Source organism: Diabrotica undecimpunctata, chromosome 3 (assembly GCF_040954645.1).
Source record: "Diabrotica undecimpunctata isolate CICGRU chromosome 3, icDiaUnde3, whole genome shotgun sequence".
NCBI classification, from domain to species: Eukaryota; Metazoa; Arthropoda; class Insecta; order Coleoptera; family Chrysomelidae; genus Diabrotica; species Diabrotica undecimpunctata.
In genome coordinates, this window is record NC_092805.1 from 57,925,969 (window position 1) to 57,951,988 (window position 26,020).

The following is a 26,020-nucleotide window of genomic DNA, read 5'->3' on the forward strand; positions in this document are numbered from 1 at the left end:
TCTACTGCATCAGCCACTCCTGTTCTTTGTCGTAGCTGGCGATTTGGGATCTTGTCTCGTAGTGAAACGCCCAACATAGCACGCTCTATCGCCCTTTGACACACACGGATCTTTTGAACTGTTCTCCTTGTCATGGTCAACGTTTACGCACCGTAAGTTAACACTGGCAAAACACACTGATTAAACGTTTTTCTTTTAAGGCATATTGGTATATCTGACGATTTGAAAATATGGTTCAGCTTGCCGAAGGCTGCTGCCCAAGTCAGTCTTATACGACGGAGAAGCTCAACGGTTTGGTTATCTTTTCCTATGCGAATCTCATGACCTAGGTATTTATAGGCCATTACCTGGTCTATGGATCTTGTTCCTACGCATATATCTTCGCTGACTATAAGATTTGTCATCATCTGGGTTTTAGATATATTTATTTTCAATCCCCCTTCTAGCAAGGAAAGGTAGAGCGCTGATTTAAAAGTTCTTTGGCCTCATCTATCCTATCAGCTATAAGTACAATATCATATGCAAACCTTAGATGGCTAAGCTTTTCTCCGTTTATGTTTATGTGAACAGTTTCGGCGATATGGTATCCCCCTGGCGTACTCCACGTTGTATCGGGAATTTATGGGTTTGACGATCATCCTCTCTAACACTGGCTGTTGCGTTTTGGTATATGTGTTTAATTATATTTATATACCGATAGTCAATTCGGCATTCTGTCAAGGCTTCCAACATTTTTTGTTGATTTACGGTGCCGAATGCCTTTTCATAGTCGACAAATATTAAAGCTAGTTGTTTATTATAAACAGTGCATTTTTCTATAAGAATTTTATTACCAGTAGGTGATCGTTTGTTCCATAGCCTTTTCTAAAACCCGCCTTTTCTATGGGCTGATAAAATTCCAATTTATTTTCTAGTCGTTTCGTAATTATTTTTGTAAATAGTTTATAAATATGTGAAAGTAGACTTATGGGCTTGTAATTCCTGAGGTCGGTAGCATCCCCTTTTTTATGAAGTATGATAATTTCTGCGTTGTACCACTGGGTTGGTGTTATTGCTTTCTGCAAACATCTAGTGAATAGTTTGGCAAGGACGTGCCATAATCTTTTTCCAGCCACTTTCAAGGCATCTGCCACTATTTCATCGCCTCCGAGGGACTTATTGTTTTTCATTTCTTGTTGTTTTTCATTTCTTGTAATCTTCTTTTAATTTGTATTAGTTTGGCGTTTTTAGGAAATATATGCATATATAATAATAGACAAAACGCGTTTTGTGTAAACCATAAAAAATACACAACGCAAATAAAAATTATAACTTGGTATGGTAGATAAATTTTAACACTCCACCGAATACAAAACAATTTAGCGCTACCGCTCCCTGGTTAATTTTATCAAATAAACCACTGTTCAAAATTCTAATCTCCAAAAAGTTTTACGAAATAATAATAAAAACTTTTATTTGGTCAAAAACCATCGATGCAATATTTTGGATCATACGTGTACAAATAAAAATCATCATTTTCGAACATGTTTTGGTGGTAACTTTTTTGTTCCTTTTTATTTTATCTAGCAAAAACTAGCATACCAGTTATTTCCCTTTGTCGCCAGTGCTCGACTGCTTTACAGTGATACAGTGATTAATTTATCGCGATTGAGTGTGGTTTGCAATGTCGTATACCGCAGTTAATAGAATTTGTGTAATCCGGCATTAACACTTTTATATTATCAGGTAATTTTTAATATTTTTGCCTCATACGTTAATACATATATTACATGTAGATAGTTACTTAATAAATGTAAGACAACTTATGTTAATACTAATAATTTGTCTAGAATATTTATATAAAGGTAGAGAAGTAAGAGTGATAAGAAACCTTAACCAAAAAAAATTTTTTAATGAGCACGTTATCACTTATTTCATTAAATTATTCCAGACCCGTGTTTTTGCTCAAATAATATATTATTGATAAACAATGTCGCTAAAAGATATTCTAATTTTTAAAGAGGTATTTTGTTGTATCATCATCATTTTGGCTTTACAGCCCTGCGTTGGTCCTAGCCTCCTCAATAATTTCTCTCCAGTCGTCCCTATCCATCGCATTCCTTTGCCAAGCACGTATTCCTATATTTCTCGTGTCTTCATCGATGTTATCAAGGAACCTTGTTCTGGGTCTTCCTCTTCTTCTCTGACCAATGGGTCTATCAAGTAGCGTTTTTCTAGCTGGGTCATTTTGTTCCATCTGCATTACATGCCCCATCCACCTCAGACGTCTTATCTTAATATGTTTTACGATATTTGGTTTCTGGTATATTCTATAAAGTTTAATGTTGTATCATCTTCTCCACACTCCATTGTCATTCACTGCTCCATATATTCGCCTTAGTACTGCTCTTTCGAAACATCCTAACATGTTTTCATTACTTTTTGTTAGAGTCCAGGTCTCTGAACCATATGTTAGGACTAGGCCCAAAATAGCATCTGTTGGCCGTGAAAATTCTGCAGTTTACCTCTGCGGTAGTATTATTTTCAGTGTTAAGGAGCGCTTCCAGGTATACAAATTCTTTCACTGCTTCGATGATGTCGTTGTCTATAACAAGTAGTCGTAGTATTTGTGGTTGTGTGCTAATTATCATATTCTTCGTTTTGTTGGTGTTTATTAATAAACCCATTTTGTCGCCGATTCTTTTATTGCTACATACGCCTCTCGTACAGCGTTTTTCGTTGTCCCAATAATATTGATATCATCAGCATAGGCAAGGATTTGCACTGATTTATTATAAATTGAACCAATGGTTATGATTTGTGGCATACGTATTATTTTTCCAGAGACAGAACAGTATGCAGGAGAGAGGGTCTCCTTGGCACAGCCCGGTATTTGTTTTAATAGGATCAAACGTTTTTTTGTATATATTTTATCACCCCCTTCGTTGTCTTTTTCTTTAACTTTGCCCCCAAGAGGATTCTTACGTCCTCTCTAGTTACGTTTGGACCGTGACTATTTTTCTCATGACATCTTTCTAGTTTTAGGTTCATTTTTTATTTTTGTTCATTGTTGTTGTTTTTAATTTACTTTAGAAATCGTAGGTGATTAACATGAGGTCAAAACCTTCATATAGTTTTTAATTTAATAACCACTCCATTAACATCCTTCTAGCCAGATGAACATGAAAATGTTTGTGTATCCCTTCTAAATTTATTTCATCTTCTACCTTATCCATTTTGTAATAAATTTTTTCAGTGTGTTCTTATTATTGGATTCAAGATTCAAGTCTGTTTATTTACTAGATGCATTCATAGGTAGTCACTGCTTCATTACAAACATCAATGAAATGACTATCATTTCCGGTTTAGAATAGTTAGTTTCTTATGTCAACTCATTTTGTACGGTTTTCATATACTTAAGAGGTCTTGAACATCTTAAAAAAAAAGAAACACACAGGTAAACTTAAGACAAGCCTAGATTTAACTTTAAATGACTTTATTTGTGAGTTTTATTATATTTCTGACAAATAGGTTCCCTCTATATGTTATAAAAGTAACAAAAAGTATCTAAAAAATTTTAGACTATCTTATTTTCTTCGAAATTGTTTTTTAAAGATATTAACTAATTTTACAAAAGTTATGTCATATATCATTATTTATTAATAGTCACCCCAGTATTCATAGCATTTTTATACTCGTATTTTACTAAGTATTTTAATTTTTTTTATTAACTGGTTAAAGTTTGATCTAGGTTTATGTAGGACTATTCAAACAGATTGATTACAATATAACTAGTTTAGAAATTTGGATTATTTTTCAAATTACTCACTTCCAATATAAAGTCTTTTCTGAGTAGACTTTATTCTTTTTTCAACACGTCTATTATAAGAACTTCCACCGAGAATTTGTATGTGTCCCAAAAACCTTATCTGCATAATCTAAATGTGTCGCTAAAGTAGTTCGGAAATTACATTCCTCTCAATTGAATAGGCACCTTTAAAAGCAAAAAAGAATACATAAAAATTCCTCGAATGGGTACTTTTATTTTTTTTAATTTCGCAAGGAACACTTGAAATCCGACTTAAAGAAAAGAAAAGCCGAGTTTTATTCAAATCTCGATAACAAGCAACCTGCACGCATTTTCCGCGGCCATTTTCTGGCAAAAAGGTGTCGTAGTCGGCATGAGAATGAGCCTCTTTGTAATTGCTTTCAAAAATTTCGAATATGGAATCGAATTGAAATCGGAAGTATAATCTAGTAGGAGTTCCCAGGACCGCATTTGCCGAAGAATTGTTTCATTGTACACACTGTAATAAGACAGCCACTATATATATATATATATATATATATATATATATATATATATATATATATATATATATATATATATATATATATATATGTATATATATATATATATATATATATATATGTATATATATATATATATATATATATATATATATATATATATATATTAAAAAGTCTTTTTCTTCTTCTTCTTCGCGCGACTAGGATTACTCCTGTTTGTCTGCCTCTTATTCTGTTTCAGTCGTTGTTGACTGTACATTATCTTTCCACCTTTTTGGCGACCTTCCAACAGGTCTTCTACTATACGGCTTGTTGTTTTTACAGATGTTCGCTAATCTATCTGGTCTCATTCGGTTTACATGTTCGTTCCAGTTTTTTTCTTGTTTTTATCCACCTGTTAATTTTGAATTTTGAATTGTTCGCGTATACTTCTGTTGGTTTGTCTGTCTCTTATAGATATGCCCGCTATTGATCTTAATACTTTTATTTTGATATTGTTGATTTGTTGTTTCGTCTTTCTTGTATCGGTCCTTGTCTCCGCTGCATATGTTAGGATTGGCCTTTACTGTTGTCTTGTATACTTTCATTTTGCTTTCCGTGGTCAGATATTTGTTTCTCCATATGGTTTCTCAGAGGCAACCACTTACTCTTGCCGCTTTTGATGCTTGCCTTGTGGTCTCTGTTCTTATATCCCTGTCACTAGTGATCTCTACTCCTAGGTAATTGAATTTCATTACTTGTTCTACAATTTTGCCGTCTATTTCTAGTTTGCATCTATGCGGCTCTTTACTGATCACTATACATTTAGTTTTTTCTACTGATAATCTCATATTAAGCTTGTTTGCTGTGATATTGAAGGTGTGGAGCTGCCTTTGTAGGTTATATTCGTTATCAGCAATTAGTACTGCATCATCGGCATAACATAGTATCGTGATTTTATGCGCTCCCATGTGGTATCCGTGTCGTTTTCTTGCTTCGTGAATTATTTGATTCATCACCATATTGAATAACAATGGGCTAAGCGAGTGTCCTTGGCGGATTCCTCCTTTTAGTTATATGCATTCTGTTTCCCCTGTTGGCATTATAACTCTGGTCTTGTTGTTTTGTTAATTTTATTAATTGTCCTTATTATCTGATGGTCTATTTGTTAAGCTTGTAATAAATTTAAGATGTCATTTCGCTTCACCCTGTCAAAAGCACTTTTTAAATCTACAAAGCACATGTATGCTGGTTTTCCATATTCAATAGACTTCTCTATTATTTATCTGATAATAAAAATTGCGTCTATTGTGCTGCGGTTCTTCCGGAAGCCTTGTTGTTCATCTGCCATGTTCGCTTTTTCCTCGATTTTATCTTTTATGACTGCCGATAACAATTTTAATGTACTATTCATCAGACTAATGCCTCTATAATTTTCAGGATTTCTCGAGTCTTCCTTTTTAAGTATCGGTAGCAGGAGACTTTCCTTCCAAAATGGTGGCTGGTAAAACTCCGGTATTTATTATATCGACGAATAATTTTAGGATCCATTTGCGTAGTGTTCCTCCTCCATATTTTAGCAGTTCATTGTTTATCTTATCAGGACCAGGTGCTTTTCTGTTTTTTAATTTTTTTATTCGTTCTTGTATCTCTTCTTCTGATATTAGTACTTTATCGTGAGTTTCGTTAATGATTATTTCTCTGTTCTCTTCTTCTCCTTCTCCATATAATTTCGTGAAATGCTCAGTCCATTGTTCCTCCGTAATGTTATCTATGCGTACAAATTCATTCATTTCTGTTTTTTGTCTCCTTATCATCTTCCACACCTTTTTCTGGGATCCATAGAGGTCGTATTCTATATCTTTGGTAAATTTCTCCCAGTGTTCTTTTTTGATGTTATCTATTTCTTGGTTTACTCTATTCCTGATTCTCACGTAGTCTTCTCGTGCCTCCGGTGTCTTCACTCCTTTGTATGTTAGGAAAGCTTGTTTCTTTTCATTTGCTAGTACTTTTACCCTTTCGTCGTACCATGGTGTTTTGTATTCCCGTTTATTTCTGTTAACTTTTCTTTTAACTAAAGCTTCTTTCGCTGCTTGTTGAATATATTTTTTAATAATTTTCCAGGTTTATTCTATATTCTTTTTAGTCTCTAGGTTATGGCTGTTTAGCTTTTCTGTTAGTCTGTTTCTATACAAGTTTTGTGTCCCTTCTTCTTCTAGACTTTCTATGTTTAACTTTTCTTCTATTTTTTATTTGTATTTGTCTGTTTGTCTGTTTGTTATAATGTAGTCAATCATAGAGTTACGTCCTCTTGTATCTGACCAGGTGATCTTATGTTGTATTGGGTGGTCAAAGTGTGTTGTTAATTCGGAGGTTATTCATTAAACAAAGTTCTAGAAGTACATTAAGTATATTAAGATAGGACGATATTATAAAGTATACATCATATTATGCCTAGCAAATTATCATCATCATCATCATTCTGGATTAAAACCCTGCTTGGGTCCTAGCCTCCTCAATAATTTCTCTCCAGTCGTCCTTATCCATTGCCTTCCTACGTCAAGCACGTATTTCCATATTTCTCATGTCGTCATCCATATTATCAAGGAACCTTTTTCTGGGTCTTCCTCCTCTTCTTTGACCAATGAATCTATCAAAGAGCGTTTTTTTAGCTGGCTCATTTTGTTTCATCCGCATTACATGCCCTATCCATCTCAGACATCCTATCTTAATATACTTTACGATATCTGGTTCCTGGTATAAATTTCAAACCAAATTATAGTTCTACAATATAAAACAACAATTAAATATAATTGAGTCTCTCAGTGGGTTTGACGATCCTTTTAGGCCTAGTTAAGTACGGGTTTTTATCGTACCTTCATTTTCAACTAGATGCGATGGATGCTGAATTATTTACATCGTCTTTTAAATGCTTGTACTCATCATTTAAAAGTCTTTCGTCATTTCTATTTGCAAAAGTTTTATTTAAACATTTTTTATAAAAGGTATATAATTAAAAATACCCTTTCGTACTGCATCACAAAACGTTTTCGGACTAAAAAGTCCATCGCCAGTGTAATATTACCAGATATACATAATCAAGCCACTAAATATCTGGGTAAAAACCCATAAAAAGTTACAAAATTTGTTGTGTGTTACATTATTGCAACGTATCCCAATAGGGGTTGTTGCTGGTCCCCAGGCCTTGTCTGAATAGGTTCTAGATGGCAACTCCCAGTTCATGGTATCCAGCCAACTACAGGAATTTTATTTTCCTCGTGACTTTTTATTTACAGTATTTAAACTTAAAGCGTTATGAAAACTGTATATAGGAAGGCGAGAAATACCTTCATATATACATATAATGTTTTTTAATTTAAATATAGTGTGTACTACATAAGTTTGGAAGTTGTTTACTGTTATTTCTACTACGTAAGTTCGTTCTTCAATTTTGTTTTATAATTCCTCTCTTAATAAATGTAAGTTTATCTGCATTGACATAATACTCTGTAACGTTTTGGGATCCTTTGTTGAACTTGTTTTGTTTGAAGATTTTGTACCTTTGAGCATAGAACGTGTTCATTTTTGTTAGCATTTTCAGAGATTAAACGATAACTGCTAACTTCAGGCAGAAAGATGAAAATCTAAGTGTTTAGTTTCGTCCGAGAATGATGACGGCTTTTATGGCTGGACTTACTTCCTAAATTAGGAAGGAATTCTTGTTTTATTATGGTAATATGCAACTATTGCATTGTTATTTCTGAGGATGTTAGCTGAACCATATTCTCTTAAGTTGTTCCCACATATTCTTTCATTAATCTATACATAATTTGCCCAAACTCTGTTTGTACGTTTGTTCTTTTGGAGTGATGGGACTCATCATCAATAGCTATTCCATCCATCGTCTCATATAAGCCTGCCTTAGGTGTGTCCGTTTATTTCTGTTTGTTATTTTTTGCATCCATTCGTGCCACGCCATTCGCTTGATATTATCAGTCTATCTGGTTTGAGGTCTGATGGGATTAACAAGGTTAAAAATTTATTTAAACTCATCTTAAACCCAAAGTTATAAAAGTGGAAACCGGTAAACGATACGAGTACAATTCTGCCATAATTGATGAACTATATGTACACTATTTTATTTGAAACCACGTTTATTTCTCATTTTTGACACGTCATAATATATTGAACTTAATTAACTCTTTGTTACGGGGGAAAATAATGGTGAAATCATTTTTACTGCATAACTTCACTTTATCGCAGTTTTAAATATTTACTGTTTATATAAAAAATCTAAATTCTTTTCTGGTATAATTTTTTAATTTACATTATTCTTTAATAGTTTCAATGAAAACTAATATAATCTATTTTGTAATGTGAAGACATCAACCAGACTTTGGTTAACTTTATAAACAATTTTATGGTTTTTATCCCAATTTAGTTCGGTCCTGTACATATAAGAAAAAGTAAAAGAGAGTTAGCTGTACCGTTCTCAACGGTCTTTATACACATATGATTGAAATTCGTCGTAATTCAAATGGCATTACCCATTTTAATTCAAGCGTTGCATTTTATTGAAGATTCAGTCTTCCGATGCAGTCTTAGTTGACGTCACAGTCGGAGTAGATATAACCAGTGCTTACGCTTTAGAAAAATATTTAATCTGTCTTGCTCTAGATTTGCATTTTCTCATCCAATATACTCGTTTTTTCTAAAACGAACAACTATAAATATAAATAAATAATATGAATAATAATAACGTTATAAATAATGATAAATGAACTAAAACTCCTATTCATAGTCGTCATACTCCTCCGAAACGGCTGGACCGATTGTTATGAAATTTTGTATGTGTATTCAGTAGGTCTGAGAGTAGGTTGCATTTTATTTTTATACCCTAAGGTGTAAGGGTGGTTCACCCCAAAAATGTTTTTATTTTTATTAACAATATTTTTTTCTTTTTTGTTTTTATGATGTAACATTAGAAAAGACAATCGTCTCTTAATTTTCACCTCTATTTTAATAACCACTTTTTTTAATAGCCATATTAGTGTCACAAAGTTAGTTAACATACTCTCTCGGCTAGGAAGGGTATTTTATTTGAACATTGTTTCCCAGATATTTTTCCTTATATTTTGCCACACTTTACTTGCTGGGGTAGAACTATTTAGAGTTGAAATATTTAGCTTAGTCGGGCTAGCTTTTGCCCGATTTGGTCAAAACTGAGTTTAAACGATTCTTCTTCGAATATTCTTCTAGTTGTTTCCAGTAACGGCAATATTTCATTAGATTTTGGCTCATGTATTTTGGCCAGGCATGATTCTTCTTCAGTAATAATTTTTGTTTTCTTCTTTCTTTGAGTAGTTAGTACTGAAAATGTAACTTAAGTTTATGTGGACGAGGACGAGGTCTGCAATACTGCGTTGGAACTTGTTTTATGTAGATTTTTTATGGGAGTATATTACTGGGATAGGTGAAAAAATGTCTGTGGATAGTTGTTTATTCATATTATTATTAATATATTGTGTATTTGGTGCTTTTTTATGGGTTAGAGGTTAAGAAAATAAAGATTTGTCATTTATTCGTAGAGCTGACGTGGCAGGGATTTCATTTTGAGTGGTAGCACATTGTTTGCAGACTCTTGACTTACTGTAGTTAACAATTGTTTGAGAAATAGCCTGTTTAATTACATTTTAAACACAGCTGGCTTTCATAAGACAGAAAAATACGATATGATATGTTATCATGAGATAATACTATAGAGTCTGGGAGTGTATTGTTGGGAGGTGAGATATAAATGTATCATCAAAAAATAAGAATGTGATTGTACAAAGGGTTTGTTGCCTTAATTATAAGAAAATTTAAAGAAGATACTAAGTTATAGCCTTATTATATGAGTTCTTGTTCTATACATTATATGAAATAGATGTGTATACATTAGATAATATAAGCGTTGGCTTGGAGTAAAAAATCTGCGAGCTTGAATTTGTTCTGTATGTACTTTAATTATTCCATTATCAATGTTCATGAATTCATCGATCTGTGCCACACTGGATAGGTAAACACATATTCTATTGTTAGATATCCTAAACGAGAAAATTATATTTTTTTGGACTGATTTTAGTTTAGATGGATGTAAGATATTCCCATAGTTGTATTCCATTAAGCGAGTTGAAAACTATAGCTTGATTTTAGATGGGAATTTCGGTTGGCTAAGAGGTCTTGAGTAACTATGTTGTTGATTGTTAGAGTTGGTGTCAGTATTAATAGAACAAATATTATGTAGTTTCGTTATTTTCCAATAACTATGTATACCCTTCAATTCAATTCAATAAAAAAAAAATTGGAATATCTCGGACATATTACACGTGGAGAGAAATACACCTTCCTCCAACTGATCATGCAGGGAAAGATCCAAGGAAAGAGAAGCATAGGGAGGCGTAGAATGTCATGGCTGCGCAACCTGAGAGAGTGGTACGGATGTACATCAAATAACCTTTTCAGAGCAGCCGTCTCAAAAGTTCGAATAGCTATGATGATTGCCGACCTCCGCCGCGGAGATGGCACTTGAAGAAGAAGATGTATACCCTCTCAGGTCGGACCAGCATTGAAGCAGATCGAACTGATAAGATGCATAAAGATATTACACAATAGTAAATTTGTTTGTTTTTATTTTCTTTTTTTTTAGTAGATTGTATAAAATATTGTGTATCTTACTTTAGTTGACTATTTCACTCATCTTAAAATTTTCACATAATCTGACCAATCACAAACCAAAGACAGCTTGTGTTATCGCGAAAACACCAACTGTCTTTCAATTCTGATTGATCTATCAGCTTCGTGTTTTCAACGACGTAACCATGGATACCGATCGCAAAGCAAAGTTTGACGTTTGCCAAAAAAACTATTGTAGCTGTACGTCAAAATGAGTCGATTCGGTGGTACTTCAAACGAAGTTATAAACCAAAACATTGAAGAAAATATACTGAATAACACAAGAAAATCTAAATCTTATATATGGAGAAAATTTATGATGTTCTGTGTGGATCGCAACTACAAATTAGATGCAGAAAATAACAACGAAAGACTAGCATTCATTCTAAAAGACTGGGCCTTTAACATTCGAAAAATTGATGGTAGTGATTACAAGGAGAATGTTATTAAAACCATATGGAACACTACTGCAAAATACCTAGATCAAATGTATTATTATTAAATTCCTTCCTCTCATTCTACTGAATTTTTGACCTATCACTTTGTTCATGAAATAGTCTAATAAAATACCACTCGTGATTTAATTTAGCTTATAAGTCTGTCTTTTATTTCTAAACTCAACTGAGTTTCTTAAAGAAAACACCACTCGTCCTACGGACTCGTGGTGTTTTCAAGCAACTCAGTTTAGTTTAGAAGTAAATCGACAGACTTATTGCGAAAATTGAATCACTAGTGGTATTACTCTTGGAAATATACAAGGAAATTACACTCACTTTATCACTAAATAATTATTTGATTAGAAAACATACCATAATTGGGTAAAAATTATAACTTGTTAATATTCAAAATCGATTATTGCTAATTGCTATAACTGATAGCATGCTTACAGTTCGAATGCTCGAACGAAACTCTATGCAAAAGAATAAACGTCATTTTTTACTGATAAACGATATATAAACAATGTAACATTGCAATTTGATTTGATTTGAAACTATTGAAAAACCACCAGACTAGAAAAAAAATGCTTATTTTATCAAATTAAATTATGTACAGATTAAAAAATTGAAACAAAATATTGTAAAATTGGTTTGCAGAAGTACTGTGATTTTAAGATTGTAAACAATTAAAATCACTTTGACGTAATAACATATAGCAAGCTATTTTTTGTTGTATTCGTTATGTTGATATTTTTACACATACTCAAAAAAAACATAATGTCCCACCATTACCCGATTTAACCCTTTTTTTTAGAAATTCACCGGGCTTTGTTTATAAACAATGTGCAGTTTAAAAACAACTATTTGAAACAATAAAAATTCATGTTTAGAAAAAAAATTTAAAACGATTTCTTTAAAAATAAGCCGCCCATTGTGCGCCAAAGATAAAGGGTTTAAAATCGAAGCGATTTCACTATTTCAAAAACTAAATTCATAAATTTAAATTTATAAAAGTCGGTTTTAATCAACAAAAATTGTTGTTGTTTTTTTAATTGGAAGTAGTTTGTAGCATCTTCTTCTTGTATTGCCTATCCGTTTCGGATGTTGGCGACCATCATGACAATCTGTATTTTGCAAACTGCTGCTCTGAAAAGGTTTATGGTTATGGTGTTAAACTACGTACGTAGATTTTTTTAGCCAGGAAATCCTTCGCCTTCCTGGTGCTAGTTTTTCTTTTAATTTTCCTTGTAGAATTAATTGCAGCAACCTATATCTTTCGCTGTTCCTCATGATGTGATCGAGGTATTCGATTTTGGCTGTATTTACTATAGTTAACAGCTCGTTTTCTTTTTGCATCCTTAACCCTTTCAGTCATGAGTTTTTGTTCGTAAAGATAAAAATTGTAAGCTTGGAGGTTGAGGTATATGATTTTTTTTAAAGATTTATAAACAAAAAATTTTGCTCATAGAACCAATTTTTACCGAAAAAATGAATGGTCGTTAAAACGACTATGGTGACTCAACGGTCGCGCATGTAAAAAACTACACAAAAAAATCGTAAAAAAAATATTTATTTTGAATTAAAATCAAGGAAGCAATTGCGTTCACGGACAATACATAAATGAATTTTGTATTTACTACAACTAACGTGTATTTTTTTCAGGCTGGTTCCATTTTTACACCTTGCACTTTGCTTTCTTTGTTTAAATATGGGCACATATACGAACTTCTCTTAATAGCCTTTGCTCCATCTTTATTTTTGGTGATTGGTGGTGTACAAGATCCATTAGTGGTTGATGGACGTCCAACTTTTTTTTTGGTATCTCTGCATATATAAGGGCTTCTACAATGTTTTTTGTCTTCACCTACTTTATTTTGATCTTCGGTGTCAAATTTGTGTTCTTGGGATCTTTCATCATTATCTAAAATTTATTTATATTTTCTAACATGGTATTACTTGATCAATATTGCTTACCTTCTAAATCAGAATTATCAACATCTGAGGTATCCTGTGACTTCTGTAATTCATCATTTTTCTCATCATCGCTCATAATCTTGATATCTGATATTATTGATAATATCAAGGAGTCCATCTCCAGTTAGTGGCTTTCTAGACATATGTTCGAAGAATGAAATCTGAAAATTAAATACCCTTTGAGTCACCACGTTCGTTTAAAATAACACATGGTTTTTTGTATGAAACTATATAAAGTATCTAATATTTTTTATGTTTTTGTACATACATGTAAAAACTAACAATTAAGTATCTATAAAATAATTTTATAATTAGATTTTAACTTACCTACTACTACTACTACTATCGGTTCACAGCGTTCTCCGACGCCTTCCGACTCCTAACCGCCATTCTTCTCTATTTAACCATAGGCCTGGAGGGATTTCTCTTTCCTCTAGTGCTTTTTTAATTCCCTCTCTCCAGCTTCTTCTCGGCCTTCCTCTTTTTCTTCTTCCTTGTGGTGTCCACGTCAAAATCTGTTTTAGAATCCTGTCATCTGGCATTCTCTGTACATGGCCGTACCATATTAACTGTTTTGTTTTTATGTCATCAACTATTGTATGTTTGACTCCCATCATTTCTCGTATTCTCTCATTTGGTATCCGATCTCTTCTTGATTTGCCTACTGCAGAGCAGGCAAATCAAGAAGGCGTAGAGGAAATGATCCTGGACCGGCTTGAAACTGGATTACCACAAGCATGACTGGAGCAGTTTAAATGGTTGTGGTACTGCGATGGGGAAGGCAACGGGAAAACCACCCCATTATATTTTCCACAAATCTAAATGGCAGACGAGAAAAAGAAAATGGCCCTCAGTCCGGGGCACCCCTTAAATGGGGAGAGGGTGCGAAGAATGCCCCCGTCAACTACCCAAGAAAGTGCACAGAGAATACAATAATACGACCAAATAGTACGCATTGCCACCTGGAACGTATGCAGCTTATTTATGTTCGGGAAACTGGCAAACACTGAAGCCGAGATGGTACGACTGAAAATAGACATCTTGGGGATGAGTGAAGTAAGATGGTCTGGATCAGGAATACAAAAAACAAAACATGGATACATATACTATTCAGGTGGAACCGACCCAGAACATCAATATGGAACTGCTATATTAGTGTCGAACAAAATTGCTCAATCAGTCATAGACTTCATCCCTCTAAATGATAGAGTAGCAATGTTGAAATTACAAACAACTCCCAGAAAACTAAATATTATTTAGGTCTATGCTCCAACAAGTGACAAGTCAGACGAAGAAATCGAAAAATTTTATAACAACATAGACGAAATAATGAGACTGACAAAAAGACGTGAGATAACGATGATCATGGGTGACTTTAACGCTAAAATTGGTCGTGGTGCTGAAGAAGACCACATAGGAGCATACGGTCTAGGTACCAGAAATAATAGAGGAGATAGACTTGTACAATTCTGCTTAGAAAACAATCTGTTAATTGCCAATACCTTCTTCAAACAACATCCCAGAAGGCTATACACATGGAAATCACCTGCAGACAGAGAAGACAGAATTGTTAGAAATCAAATTGACTTCATTTTGCTCAATAACACCTTTAAGAAGTACATACAATCTACGAAAACATACCCTGGAGCTGATATACATAGCGATCACAATCCAGTTATAATGGATTTTAGATTAAAAAGATTTCTCAAAGTCAAAAAGAAAACAGTGACAAGAAAAATAGACATCTCACAACTGAAGAACCCTGAACAGAAAAAAGAAATAAGTATCAAGCTTGAGGAAGAAATAAAAACGATTGAAAACTTGATACAGACAGACATTGAAGTAACATGTACTGCTCTAAAAACAAAAATAACAAAGATACAAGAAGAAGACATCGGGTTCATAAAACACAACAAAAAACAAGAATGGATAACGCAAGAGATCATGGACCTCATGGACGTAAGACGAAAACATAAAACTGAGTCAGTTAGCCCAAGACTCCAGAACAGATCAGAGGTAATGTAAGTCGATAAAACCTCACCAGCTACAGGGGGTCATGTAAGATGCCCCCATTTTCAGTTTTTAATAATCAACAAGTTAACAGTCTATTGCATTTACCTTGGTAAATATCATGAGGATTATTTTTTAATACGGATGTTTAATACGTCCTTCCAATGTTTTTATGTGGCCATACAATGTTTTTAACAACTTTTTATTAAACTGATGATGGAATGATTTAATTCCGAAAAGATCTTCTTTAAAATAAAAATTTTTAAGCTTTTAATAAGCGTTTTTTATACCTTAATACACACGAACACCACGTGCTTTGATTTCAATCTAAGTTCACATGTTTTTTACCCTACTATCTTTTCAGTTTATAACAACTTACTACAAAATAAAAGCCTGAATTTAAGTTTTTTTTTGCTATTATACGTCCATTTTTGGAACTGTTTACCAGGTTTTAACATCAAAATTAATCAGAGACCCTTAAAAAGCTCAACCCCTGTGAAAAATACTCTAGAGAGGATCCATTCAATTTATAATACGTTCGCGAAAAGTAGACAGTAAAGTCAAAGGCTCTAAAAATAGGGTTTCATTAAGGAGGGAGGGTTTCAAACAATAGAAGGCCACAACACCCTTCCTATTGTGGCCGATAGTCCCGATAAGAATAGGCTGATATATTGCAGTTTTATACAAAAAAAGACTTCCAACTAATTTTTGGGTGCGTGTATTCGTTCGAGACAGCCGGAAACCCGATGATTAATTAATTTATTTATAGAGGTTAGGGAAGGAGTATTTAATTGGGTTTTTCGATTTCACGTGAATTAATCTAAGCCTAAAGGTAAGAATTAAGACAGGAAAGATCATCAATTAAGGGTAAAATCGTTTTAAATGTGTATCTTACAGGATTAAGCGTTTAAAAATTCAACGGTTTAAATAAATACAAAGATGATAACATAACTCTAAACGAATTTATTACCTAATTGACTAAAACAGCTTTAATATTTTACACATTTAAGATAAGAGCTAATTTATCTTTTTAGATTAAGAAAATCTAATAATTTGAAAACCGACTACATATAATTAGTTACAAATATGCTAAAAAAATATGTTAGTTTTGAAAGTCATTGAAATACTCATTTTTCTCAGTTTTAGACATATACGAGGAAGAAATAAGTAGAATACTGTGACTCACCTCTACTTCTAAATATTGATTTCATGTTTTTGACGCTGATTTTTTTCTTTTTTTCTATTGGTTTCTTTATCTCCTTGTGATCTTTATTTGAGGTTGTAGAATTTAGACAAGACAAAAAGCTCAAATTCGTTCGGAAAAATTATCCCATTAGATTATTTTGCATAGTCACTTTCATGGGATACCCTCTAATAAGGTTGAAGAGGTCGCTCAGGCGAAAAGACAAATTGTCACAACCAATTTTTTCGGTCCTGACAATTTTTTTTTAATTTTTGGATCATTCTGAACAAAATGGTTCTCCTGCGAGTTTTTTGTAAACTTGATCGTTTTCGACTGAGAGATTCGAATTTAAAACTGAGAAAAACGCAAAATTACGATACTCAAAGCTCAAAAACACAAGTAAAAAAGTTACCAAGGACCTAAATCCAAGTTTAAACCTTGTTCTTTCATTTCCGGATAAGTATTTTGGGATTATTTCGGTAATGAAGCACTTATGACAGGACGAGCGCTCGAGCTGCGGCGTGTATAAGAGAGAGAAACAAGATCTAGGGGAGACATTTTTGCTGGTTTAAATTCTCATTGTACAAATGAGCGTCCGTCCTGCCATACGCGCTTTATTATCAATCAAAAAACAATGGTTACACAATACACAATAAACAATAGTTTTTATGGACCAAGGGTTTTATTAAGGTGATTTCGCCCAAAGAGTACTGGTGTTACCGTATGATTACGCTGATCAAGCAACTTCCATCCCTTGACTTTCGAGACGTAATCATCTTAATAAAACCCTTGGTGCATAAATAACTATTAAACCATTGTTTTTTAGTTTATAATGAATCGCGTGTGACAGAGTGGGCGCGTTCATTTGTACAATGAAAATTTAAACCAGCAAAAATTTGTACTTAGATCTTATTTCTCTCTTATACAAGCCGCAGCTAAAGCGCCCGTCTTGTCATAAGCTTCATTAACGATTAAAACACAATTTTTTAAAATGATATAGGCCCAAAATACTTATCGGGAAATGATAGAACAAGGTTTGAACCTAAATTCAGGTTTTTAATGAATTCAAAAATAATCTTTTTACTTATGTTTGAACCATGAAAATCGTAATTTTGCGTTTTTGTCAGTTTTAAATTATTTATAACTCGAAAACAATCACGTTTACAAAAAAACTACAAGAGACTTAGTAAAAAGATTAAAAAAAATTGGCTATGCCGAAAAAGATTATTTTTAAAATAAAAAAAAACCCTTTCCCCTGGGCGACCTCTTGAACCTTATTTTGGGGTCTCTAAAGAAAATAATTATGCAAAAAAAATCTCATAGGAATATTTTTTTGAATGAACCCGAGCTTTTCGCCTTATCTAATTGTCCGGTATGGTTGCATTTTCTGCTGTCTGGAATTAAAGAATTCATCTCTGGTGTTCATAATATTATTTTCTTTTTCTTGTCGCTTGTGGCGGCGTTCATAGTGACTTTCAATTTGGTATTTTTTTAATATGAAATTTGATTCATGATAATTTCTTTTGTAGCTGTTTCAGATACGACTTCTGGATCTATCCACATGGAACACGTGGCCGTAGAACTTTTGAGGGTTGATGACACGTAGCTTAGTGGCTCTGGCATTGACGGTGACTTTGTTTAGGATGCTTCGATAACCTTGACTTGTCCTGGTGAGGACCTAATTTCCTTAATTAGCGTTGAAATAAAAAAGAAGATAAAGCTTAGTACAGAAAAGTAAAAACTAATAAAAAATAAACGATAAAAACGTATAAGCTAAGAAATAAAAAAATGCCAAAAATATTCGAAAAAAACAATTTAAGCGAAATACTTAGAACAATAAAAAAACGTACGACAATATTGATATAAACAATCTATAAAACAACTACATGGACCTACTACTGGATTCAGTTAACGAAGTATGCCAGACAAGTAAAAAAATACTTAAAGAAACAGACAGCGTTGTGTTTCGAAGAAATAGAAAAGCAAGTAAAAGTGAAGAACAATGTACGGAAATAACATCTGAAAGACAACTGAAACGAGAATTGCAGTAACTATAAAAATAAAAATAAAACACTAAATATATTAGTAACAGCAGCAAAGGGAGACAATTGGGAAAAATTCGGAGATAAAATGGAAGAAGATAGCAAAAGTAACCAAGAACTACAGAACCCTGAAAACGATAAGAATACAAAAGAAAACATAAAATATCAAAATGAAAATAGAGAATTAGTAATAGAAACAAAAGAAATAGTTGAAAGATGGAAACAACATTTCGAAGAACTGCTAACGGATATAAACCCAAACGACATAAATAATAATCAAAATAATATATTTGAAGATAACACAGAAAAGTCAATAAACAAGGAAGAACTAGTTGAAGCAATAGAAAGGTTAAAGTAAGGGGAAGATCTTGGAGTAGACGCAGTAACAACAGAAATTATAAAAAACATGGGAAAAAATTAACAAATATTACTAAAAATACTGAATAACATGTAAAAAAAAGATATACCGAAAGATTGAAAAGTCTCACTAATATTACCCATATACAAAAAAGGAGATAGGAGAGAATGTAATAACTACAGAGGATTGACGTTGCTTCTATATGTATAAAACTCTTGGAAAAATAAACAAATAATTAAGAACAATGACATTAGACGAAGGACTAAGTGGATTTGAAAGTGGTAGAAGTATACAGGATCACATATTTACTTTAAACCAGGTAAAACGAAAAACACTGCAAGAAAAAAAGAAAATATACGTAACATTTTTTGACATAGAAAAAGCCTTCAACAAAGTAACAAAAAAGAAATTATGGAAAATACTAAGAGAAAAAGGAATAGACAAATTACTAAGAATGATACAAAAAAATATACAATGAGATCAACAATGCCGTAATTAGTAATAATACAACATTAGATACGTTCACAATAAATGGAGGCTTAAGACAGGGAAAAACACTTAGCTTAACACTATTTATATTGTTTATGGACAAAGTTATAAAGACATGCACAATAAGAAGTAATAAACTGAATGCAAGCATTTGCTGACAATTTGGTGCTAATTGCAAAAACTAAAAAATAACTTTAAAATAAAGTTACTTGAGTACTATACTTAAACTTCCAAATATAAATCATGAATGTGTTGCTTGTGTGAGTCCATTTCAAAAGGTAAAAGAAATAATAAATTAGACTTACTCACAATCAATTTAATTTAACTATCAGACGACCGGTTTCGCTTTCTACAATATGCAAAGCATCTTCAGGTCACGATACAAAGTTAATTAAATGCTGAAAATAATAAACCCATATTAGGGTGTTGTCTAATAAAGGTAAAACAAAGATAGGTGATATAAATCATATAAATTACAGTAATTATGCCAATATTACATGTCTGTGGTTTTTAAAAATGAATAAAATGTTTAAGCAGACAAGGAGAGACCCACAAATTGGTGAAATAGTCTATTAAACTGTAATGAATTAATAAATAAACAAATAAATAAAACATTACTTACATGCCGGTACTCTATTAATTGATGGTTGAAAGAACATGGTTCAAACTATCTTGTATTGTTGATTGGAGAACTCAAGTCAACTATTGTAATTGTTTAACAGTAAACGGGGAAGTTCTTGAGGAGACAGATTTTATCCAATGAAGTAGAGATAGGTAAATGTAATTGTTTGTTTGATGAAAGTAATGTTCTATACCATTAAGTTCTTTAAAGTTATTTATATTTATTCTGGAGATATATTTATGAAATGTGTGTTATTTATTGAGATTTTTATTTTTGTTTTGGAAGGTGACAGTTGTGAGACAATGAATAAGAATAGATGTACAAATTGTGTGGGTGTGCAATTAGATCAGCTTGTAATTATCAAATTTCTTTGATAAAGTTATGTTACAATATGTGGCAAATTGTTATAAAGTCCAAATTATAAAGTTAAAATTTAAAATTGAGACACTTTAAGACACACAGAAAACACACAGAAAACACTTAAAAATCTCGGGGACGAAACAGAAATTAAGTGTATCATACAGTGAACAAAATTTATAGGCAGAAAAGAAATATCACGGAATACAAAAATGAAAGTTTTCAAAACAGTTTATAGACCTGTTTTGGCACTTTTGGCAGCAAATTACGGAGACTAACGGAACGGCAATAGAGCAAGGCCGTAAAGGTTTAACCAAGATAAATGGAATAAGGAACTCAGATATAGATATAAGGAACGAACTGAAAATACAGTCCACATTGGACTTTATAGAACAGAGACAGCTGAGTTGGTGGGGTCATTTATACCGAATGAAGGATGCTGTACCAATAAGAAAAGTGTGGAAAGCAACAATATTAAAAAACAAAAAAGGAAGACGAAGACAGACATGGGATGAAGTAATTGGAAAGATATTGAAGAGAAGACGAATGACATGGACAGACGCAAAGATATTGACACAAAACCGCAAAGAATAAAAGAAACAGAAAATTTAGTTATTTTCTTCATTTTATTCTTATTCTCATGGGATAGTGTGGCGTGATTTGACTTTGGGACATTGTAATATGCGATATTTGTAAGAATGTTTAATGACCATTTTTTTTGTACGAAGTTTATCTGGTCCATCATTTTAATGATGTCCTTAGGTGTCATCCAATAGTCTTAAGGGTGTTGTTTTCTTTATGTAGTGTATCGAGTTAGTTTTGTCCTCTTTTTTGCTTTCCGGTTTTAATGCATAAACTTCATTCCCTAATTTATTGTTTTATTCGTCTGCTTGACACTATAGATACAAGAAGCGTATAAATTTAAGTTTCCTGCAATTTCTGCTTTATTATCAGCTAATATGTATTTCTTTTCCTATTTTCTGTTTTTTTCTCTCTTTCGTACTTTCTAAAAAATTTTACTTGTAGGTATATACAATCATAAGAATGAAGTAAGTCTATAACAAAATCCTTAAAAATATGAGAGTAAATATGTCGAGCACACCATTCAATTATACAACTTACACGCGTGGCATCCTCATAGTGCAGAAAATATATGTGCAGATTCAAAATAAATCCCTCGTGGAACAATGTTGAACTATAATAGCAATTGTTTTGATGAAGTGGCAGTCGGAAACTTTGCAAATTCCGTAGGAAAACACTAACAATATATTATTTTTATAGCAGCCATCTTTTGATTCCGGAGTGTAAGGTTCGAGTCTCTCAAGTGTTTTAAATCTAAAAAACCCAAAACGTTTTATCAAAAGTTGGTTACATAAGAACCTTTCGTGAATAATTTACTACCCCCGACATAAAATAATAAAATACTTGTGCTCGCTGCAAATTTGAAATATGTCTCCGAACGGTTTAAATTGAAATATATGCGCTTGGTAGGCCAGCCAGAAAATGTTTTCCTAGGGTAACGTTTTATCCTACACAACAGTTACAACGGAAAATATAATTATTGTGTGGCATTTTTGGTTTATCACAGGGAAACGTTGGCGTTTGTAAGCCTTTTAAATTGAAAAATGTTTTTATCGATATAAATTTACTTACAAAAAAAATATTAATTTTTTTAAATTTGGGTCATCCCCTCACGGTTACTAATTATCATAAAAAGTACAAAAATAGTTCATTTATGTACCAAGGGTATTAAATGCCAGAAGGTGTTTATGCCCAGAGGGCGACGATGTTACAAACCCGAGGGCCTCTGGCCCGAGGGCAAAATTTTATGTCATTCTAGTTCGTTATTGCATCTACAAATAAATATGTTCTAAAAAATCCGAAAATTCGGTTTCATTTTGACAATATATTTACTAGTAGACATTTTATCGTCCGTGTTATGTTGCTACGCTACAGAAATGCTGTCAAACTAAAACCGTGAAAATTCAAGATATTTTTGAGATCTTTTACCAAATTTCGAATAAGTTATCTTTTTGTCTGTATCTTTACGCCCATGCAGGTCATAAAGTACACTTTATTCCCACGCGGGCATAAAGTACACTATTACGTAGTTAGTTAATAAAAACACAATAATAAACTAGTATGACATAAAATAATATAAATATACAATATCGTATTAAATTTTGCTAAGCGCACCGATTTCAAAAATGCTGCATTGGTTACGTATTTAAAGCCATTTAACAATTTTTTTTTAATGTTTTTGGAAGTTGGCAATGCAGCCTTTCACTGATATATCTTGATATGAGGACTTGATGTTATCGTTTTCATGGTTAGAAATTTCAGAGCAGGACAGATGTTTTTATCTCTATCAATTGTGTGGTGTCACTATTTTATTAGATTTATAAATAATTTACTTGGTTGTTACCTCTCAGGGCATACCTAAGGTTCCCTTTTTCGAGCTGGGAAATTGTACGTTACTTAAAAAAAAAGCTTGATTGAATAGTTTGGGTGATATAGTGTCACCCTGTCTGACTCCTCGCCGTATCATAATGGGCTCCGTTTGTTCAACTATTTTGATGATAAAGAGATGATAAAGAGATATTTGGGTTAATGATTTGATATTGGTCACTTGAAAATGCCTCTCATGTTACCAAAGTCTAGAAAAGTTAATATTTTTTTCCATCACTGAATGAGTAAATTGGTTGCCCAATAAGAAGAGAGTTTAGATTATTTTTTTGTATGGAGTGCAGTAGTTTTTTTTTCTTTTCTTATTATTATTGTAGATCTCCATGCATTATGCTTAGCATTACGCTCTTCCGCTGTTAGAAAATGAGAACCAAGTACTTGAACAAAATTATTGTATATTCATTATTACAATACCTTAATAATGCAAAAAAGATATTTCAAAGAAGTTGAAAGAAGAATATAGTTAGTTTGTTTTTAGTAAAGAGTCTGCAGTTATGATTATACCACTTCAATAATGATTTACTTAAATAACCTAGTAAATAAACCAACTTTATTAATCCTTAAAACTTGTTTACCCTTACGGGTGTGAGGAAATTAAAAAAAAGTTAAAGCATTATTCTTAAAAAACAATTAGAGGAAATACAAAACATTCGAAATTCTTAGAATAAATATGAAGGGAGATGAAATTTCCAAGTAAATAAAATAGTATACAAAGTCGCTGCACATGTTTTCTTTTATTACTCTTTCAGTAGAAATATCCCTCAGATACCGCACTTTCGTTAGTTATTCGCATTTCTTTTCCTTTTAGAGTCACAAGTAAACGTAACAAGTTTTGAGACACTAAAGATCTTCAAGCATTAGAAAAATTAAAAGAAACAAAAAGAAGCCAGCGGGGAAAGAATTTAAAAGCATAAGGGCAAACGTTGCAAACCTTCTTTATAAGCATAAATTTTACCTTAGCTTTGCCACGGTATTTACCTTCATATGCTATAATTCAAAGAAACAAATATGCCGTTTTCCACTCATATTTTGTTTAAAGCTCTAAAAAAGCTTGGCATAGAGTTTAATTCGAAAGACGCAATAGGCCAGTCATGTATTTTGAAATCAACATTTGCAAAACGTTTTTTTTTTTATTTATTTATAATATAGTATTTTTTACATGTTGTGGTTTAAATAGCCCCAAGTTAGCTGTTGGTGATCAGTATCAGACAGAAACAACAATTAGGACCATTGCCTCATCATCTTTGATAATATCTACCACAGTCTTAAACGAGGCTTCAGAAAGGAATATTTTAAAACCGTAGACTAAAAATCTGGGAAACATAACGTTTCGAACGTTACTCTAGGTAACGAATTATAAACGAAGTTTATAATTCGTTATTGTATCTTCATATAGACCTACTAATGATTTCATATCGTTTATATGTTTATTAATTACTTAACTATTTTAAAGTCCCTTATATAACAAACCTTTCTGCATTCAAGAAATGAGAACCAGTCAAAAGTTTTCAAACAGAAAGTACTAGAGATATTAAATGGTTTTAATGATTACATTCTTATTTTCACCGACGCATTCAGATCTGCAAACGGAGTGGGAGCGGCTTTCACAACAGATAACTTTAACAGTTTTTACCATCTGTCTTCATAAACCTCTTTATTCTTCACTGAACTCTTTTCTATCATCTAAGCATTAACGTTTGTCAATATACATGACATTAAAAATACTCTCTAATTATTAGCGATTCCCTGAGTGCATTAACCGCCCTAAAGCAATTGTGCCCCAAACATCCCGTCCTGCTGTTTATTAAGGCGGAACTTTTAACATGCCAAGAAAATCAACAAATAGTTGAGTTTGAGTAATTTACGTCGGTTTGACGTTTTGATTTTAACTGAAAAATCGTTTTCAAAAGAGATTATTTTACAAATAAAAAGGTTGTTCTACCCTGTAAATGTTTATCAATTGGCGCCTTGTTAGACCAATTTGACAAGTGTCTTAGTTGGCCTCGATCTTGTACGAAAGTAGCCATGTTTTTGGGTTGAAAATTCTGAGGGTGGTAATCTCACCTTATTACTATAGTATTTATCCAATAATGTTGGTATGTTCTATTTGCTGACTTCTTTAAGTATTTGTAACCAGAACCTGCTACACTCTGTTGATAGGTTTGCTACACATTTTTCTTCGTGGCTGCTGAAAGATGAGGAATGCTTCTTTAATTTTTCTCTTTTTGACGTTCTTTCATTAGTATTGATGCATCTTCCCATTGTACTTTGTGCTCATTGTTCCAGGCATGTTTGCATATCTGGGATCTGTCAAAGTCGATATTTAGTAGATGCATTTGTTTGATCTATCATGTATGTTTGGCTTGGTTTAGGACAGAATAGATTTCAGTATATTCGCTTACATATGGTTAAGCACTGGTAAAGCACATGTGATATTGTTGTCATCTTTAAATCCTTTCTTATATAAGGAGTTCTTTATTATAAAATAAAAGAGTAAATCACAATGATGGTACATTTTATTATTATTTATTCTGATATTGTTATTATTTCGTGATTGCTCTATGAAGTTAACTTTTTGAAGAAGTTTCAACGTGTTATAAGTATGATGATGAAGAAGAATAGGCAGAAGAAGATCATGTAGAAGAAAACTCGGAGAAAAGCGATCTTCTTTTCATGGCGCCGTCTCCTTTCGAAGGTTGGCGATCCTAATGGCAATTGTAGTTTTGGAAACTGCTGCGCAAAAGATTTCTGCGTATGAGCGGTCGGACCATCTTCTCAGGTCTTTCAGCCACGAGTTCTGGCGTCTTCCTACTGATCTTTTGCCCTGTACTTTTCCTTTAACTTATAGCTTGATTAGCTGATAGCTTGAAGTAATTCGTATCTTTCGCCTCTCAACACATGAACCAAGTATTGCATTTTCATCTGTTTGATTATTCTAAGTAATTCTTTTTGTTTACACATGCGACGAAATACCTCAACAGTAGTGTTTGTATCCATGGAATTCTCAACATCCGTCTGTATATATACATCTCAAAGGCATCTATTCTTTTTTCTATTTCAGAGTCCATTGTCCAACTTTCACAGCCATACAGTAACACA

General features: G+C 32.7%; 1 protein-coding gene across 1 annotated transcript in view; it reads left to right on the plus strand.

Moving 5' to 3' along the window:
• The first annotated feature begins 1,701 nt into the window (after window positions 1–1,701).
• Rbp6 (RNA-binding protein 6) overlaps window positions 1,702–26,020 on the plus strand; it is a 1,719,762-nt gene continuing 1,695,443 nt past the window's right edge. Inside the window, exon 1 of the mRNA XM_072525972.1 lies at window positions 1,702–1,725. The gene's annotated coding sequence lies outside the window, so the exon portion shown is untranslated. The remainder of the gene's footprint in view (window positions 1,726–26,020) is intronic.